We start from the raw sequence: 5667 nt of genomic DNA on the forward strand, positions 1-5667 counted from the left end.
CCCAACCGGCCACAGCTGATCTGCTGTCTGTCATTTAATAAATTAGAGTCGTGTTGTAAGGAGTTCTTGTAGGGGTGAGCTGTCATTTTAGTTAAGAGATTATTCTCCTGTTTTTGTTAGTTTAGGTCAGGTAAGAGACCTGTATTTTCGTTACTTTGATTTGTTAGCTAAGTGATAAAAATACAAAGAAAAATAGTTTGTTTTGTTTGTTATTTTGGCCTGAGGCTCACCCTGAAGTCTGGTAAGAGTCGGATGTAAAAATAATCATCTATTCACCTTGTAAATAGAAACTGTTAACCTTTTCATTTGACTCCGTGGCTGCTTGAGGTGTGCAGAGGGTGGAAACGCCCACAAGCTGGCTGCAACAAGCCTCGCCGGTTGTAACACTCATCCATAGACATGCTTAGCCTGCCGAAAGGAGTTAAGTTAATGATCTGAGTTCACTACAGGAACATAGGTCATGTACTGTGGTAAATAAATGGGAACAAATACTTGTTTTTAGAATTTTGCTTCATATCCCAACTACCTTTAAAATTACTTTACTTTAATACATCATATATAAGCTGTTTAATTTTTTGAAGATGTGTATAAGTATGCATATGTTTGTATACTGTAAAGTAAGTTTCATTATGTATTTATTTGTATATATCAGTTGTATATAACTGTCATTAATAAAACATGGTTCATCTTCACCTTGTTTGAGGCATCGGTGAGAGGAGAGAATGGGAGTGGGTTGCTTTCACTTTCCAATTTTTGGACCACTTCTACAGCTTTTAGACACGGGACATCAGTGAGCACAGCCTCAGCCTTCGTCCTCCCACAGAACTTCTTCTTGGTGACGCTGGAGTCATTCGGTGTTTGGAGAGTCAGCTTAAATCAGTCGGCTGAGTTGTAACTTAAAACTTACGGTGTCGTATATATGGATTATCTCAGCAGTAATCTGTAATCAGAAACATAAAAAATACTATATAAATTAATTTGTGCATTGTTTTATTTATCTATTTTGTGTATTCATTTTTTAATTCTACTTGTTTATCACAATAAATAAATATTTGGCCTTTAATGCTCACATTCTGTTATCATCATTACTATAGTAATACAAGTTCATAACATAAATAGGATCAAGCTCATTTTTTTGAGTACCAGTTCTCTTAAATATTCCTAATATTGAAGGTCCTAATATTGCACATTAGCACATGTAGCATTTCACCATCTAACTGTACCTTAAATGTTTCACTGTTAACAGGAGACAGTTACTTGCAAGAGGGTTTGTTTTCTTTCTACAGATCAATACAAAGTGTTCAGAAATAGTAGAACACCATCATTGACATTTAGTATGTAAAATTATTAATGTTTGATAAAAAAAAATTTCTATAAGCACATTCAAATAAATGTAGCCATCACAGAGTCCAATACAATATCCTGGAGGCTAGCGCTAGCATGCTAACTCCACAAACAAACAAACTCACCAATTTCCACTTTTAGAATAAGCAGTCAGCTGGAGGTGTTTTCACAAACAGAGACATCTAAAAGTTGAGAGGTATATCAGTCAGAAATGGCAAATAGGCATTAGATAAAGGGCTTTCATTGGCTTAAAGCCTACCTGCAGCCAGCCTGGTTGTGTCACTGCACGGATCTGTTCCCCGACAAAACAAATAAATAAAAAAATAACCGGAAGTACACGTTCATGGGTACAGCTCATGCTCAATGTGCCCCCGGGCGCCGATATCTGCGCCCAGAATCTTCCTATCTCTTGTAGCATAGCGGAATAACTGCACATGTGTCATTTTTAATGAGAGTCTATGGATTAGATTCTTGCGCCCCCAGGGGCCGGAAATACATCACCAATCAGACAATGTTTTTGAAAGAAACAAATTAACTCATTATCTATAAAATATTTATCTTACACAAAAATACATATATATTTCAAAATACTTTTGTTTTAAACTGTATGTTTATCTGAATTTGGCTCCCCGGCTGGTCTTGAAGGCCATCTTATCTGAATTCGCCTGGAGGACATGTAATCTGACACTCTGCCCCGCCCCCTCCCCCCACCAACAAGGAATTTCAAACTGATAACCAGAGGAAACCAGCTGAATAAACTTTGTGTCATCATTTCAGGACTCTTGGATTCCCATAGGCGTTGTCCTTGGCCATTCCCCAACATCACTCGAGAATGTTTACAAATCTCACCGGAGGACACTGGCTGATTATTACATCCTTATCAGAACTCTTACAGTGACCTCAAGTGCGTCCTTGGACATGGCTCACCGCTCTCGTCATCTCTCACCACCCTCTGCAGAATGTCTACATCACCATGTGCTTTATGTGCGAGGTGTTTTTTTTTAATATTAGAGTTTTTCTTCTCAGTCAAGAAGAAAAAGTCTCATAGGAATTTTTTCGCCTCCAATTCCTGCATGTGTCCAGTTTCACTACTTTTTCTCTGTCTTAACAGATCTCACTTGTAAATGAGTCTTCTAGGCTCAGCGTGACTTATTTGTCTAAATAAAGGTTGAATTAATTTTATTATTTCATTTTTATTTCATTTTTTTAAGTCTTCAATGTAAAATGGTGAGTAGTTCCATTGGGTGGTGCTCGAGCGCCCCCTACAGACGAGCCACCCCTGGTGCACATTCTGTGACACTGATGCTTTAATACAGGTGAGAACACGTGCACATTCTGAAACAGTTGTTTTTCTGTGCAGCTGTTCAGAACTTCTTAAGAGAATTACAGTCATGGTTTAACAGGAAGTTTCCATCATCATCATCATCATCCTCTGAATAGGTTTTGGTTTGTTGTTAAAAGACAAAGAACAAGTTTGTGTTTGGCTACATTTTTTATTCACAGGAATAACAGAAATGCAATTTAAAAACCACTTGAACATATATGTGAATATATGTGAATAATATATGTGAATAATATATGTGAATATATGTGAATAATATATGTGAATAATATATGTGAAAATATGTGAATACTATATGTGAATAATATATGTGAATAATATATGTGAATAATATATGTGAATATATGTGAATAATATATGTGAATAATATATGTGAATATATGTGAATAATATATGTGAATAATATATGTGAATATATGTGAATAATATATGTGAATAATATATGTGAAAATATGTGAATATATGTGGGCAGCAAGGTGGCGCAACTGGTAGAGCTGCTGCCTCTCAGCGAGCAGGTCCTCGGTTCAAACCCCGGTCCAGGGGCCTTTCTGGGTGGAGTTTGCATGTTCTCTCCGTGCATGCGTGGGTTTTCTCCGGGTACTCCAGTTTCCTCCCACAAACCAAAAACATGCATGTTAGGCTGATTGGTAACTCTGAATTGTCCCTAGGTGTGAGTGAGAGAGTGAATGTTTGTTTGTCTCGTTTGTCTCTATGTGTCCCTGTGATGGACTGGAGACCCGTCCAGGGTGTCCCCCGCCCCTCGCACAGTGATTGCTGGACATGGGCACCAGCGACCCCCGTGACCCAAAATGGAATAAACGGGTAAAGATAATGGATGGATGGATGGATGGATGGATGGATGGGAGAATATATGTGAATACTATATGTGAATAATACAAACTGTATTCCAAAAAAGTTGGGACACTAAACAAATAGTGAATAAAAACTGAATGCAATGATGTGGAGACGGCAAATGTCAATATTTTATTTGTAATATAACATAGATGACAGATCAAAAGTTTAATCTGAGTAAATGTAACTTTTTAAAGGAAAAATATGTTGATTCAAAATTTCACATTGTCAACAAATCCCCAAAAAGTTGGGACAAGTAGCAATAAGTGGCTGGAAAAAGGAAATTGAGCATATAACGAACAGCTGGAAGACCAATTAACACTAATTAGGTCAATTGACAACATGATTGGGTATAAAAAGAGCTTCTCAGAGTGTCAGTGTCTCTCAGAAGCCAAGATGGTAAGAGGATCACCAATTCCACCATTGTTGCACAGAAATATAGTGCAGCAATACCAGAATGGTGTTACCCAGAGTAAAATAGCAAAGACTTTTAAGTTATCATCATCAACCGTGCATAACATCATCAAAAGATTCAGAGAATCTGGAACAATCGCTGTGCGTAAGGGTCAAGGCCGTAAAACTCTACTGGATGCTCGTGATCTCCGGGCCCTTAAACGTCACTGCACCTCAAACAGGAATGCCACTGTCAAGGAAACAACAGAATGGGCTCAGGAATACTTCCAGAAAGCATCATCAGTGAACACAATCCACCGTGCCATCCGCCGTTGCCAGCTGAAACTCTACAGTGCAAAGAGGAAGCCATTTCTAAGCAAGCTCCACAAGCTCAGACGTTTGCACTGGGCCAGGGGTCATTTAAAATGGAGTGTGGCAAAATGGAAGACTGTTCTGTGGTCAGATGAGTCACCATTTGAAGTTCTTTATGGAACACTGGGACGCCATGTCATCCGGACCAGAGAGGACAAGGATAGCCCAAGTTGTTATCAACGCTCCGTTCAGAAGCCTGCATCACTGATGGTATGGGGTTGCATGAGCGCTTGTGGCATGGGCAGCTTGCATGTCTGGAAAGGCACCATTAATGCAGAGAACTATGTTCAGGTTCTAGAACAACATGTGCTCCCATCTAGACGTCATCTCTTTCAGGGAAGACCCTGCATTTTTCAACACGATAATGCCAGACCACATTCTGCAGCAATCACAACATCATGGCTACGTAGGAGAAGGATCCGGGTACTGAAATGGCCAGCCTGCAGTCCAGATCTTTCACCTATAGAGAACATTTGGTGCATCATAAAGAGGAAGGTGCGACAAAGAAGGCCCAAGACGATTGAACAGTTAGAGGCCTGTATTAGACATGAATGGGAGAGCATTCCTATTTCTAAACTGGAGAAACTGGTCTCCTCTGTCCCCAGACGTCTGTTGAGTGTTGGAAGAAGAAGGGGGGATGCCACACAGTGGTAAAAATGGACTTGTCCCAACTTTTTGGGATTTGTTGACGCCATGAAATTTGGAAACAACAGATTTTTCCCTTAAAATGAAACATTCTCTCAGTTTAAACTTTTGATCTGTGATTTGTGTTCTATTCTGAATAAAATATTAGATGTTGGCACCTCCACATCATTGCATTCAGTTTTTATTCACAATTTGTTTAGTGTCCCAACTTTTTTGGAATCTGGTTTGTATATGTGAATATATGTGAATATATATAAATAATATATGTGAATATATATAAATAATATATGTGAATATATGTATTATTCACATATATTCATATATATTCACATATATTCACATATATTATTCACATATATTATTCACATTTATTATTCACCTTTATTATTCACATATATTCATATATATTCACATATATTATTCACATATATTCACATATCTTATTCACATATATTATTATGTGAATAATATATGTGAATAATATATTTGAATAATATATGTGAATAATATATGTGAAAATATGAATATATGTGAATAATAAATGTGAATAATATATGTGAATATATATAAATAATATATGTGAATAAGATATGTGAATATATGTGAATAATATATGTGAATATATATGAATATATGTGAATAATAAAGGTGAATAATAAATGTGAATAATATATGTGAATAATATATGTGAATATATGTGAATATATATGAATATATGT

This window comes from Nematolebias whitei, chromosome 11, assembly GCF_014905685.2.
Source record: "Nematolebias whitei isolate Nwh7 chromosome 11, NemWhi1, whole genome shotgun sequence".
Classification (NCBI taxonomy): domain Eukaryota; kingdom Metazoa; phylum Chordata; class Actinopteri; order Cyprinodontiformes; family Rivulidae; genus Nematolebias; species Nematolebias whitei.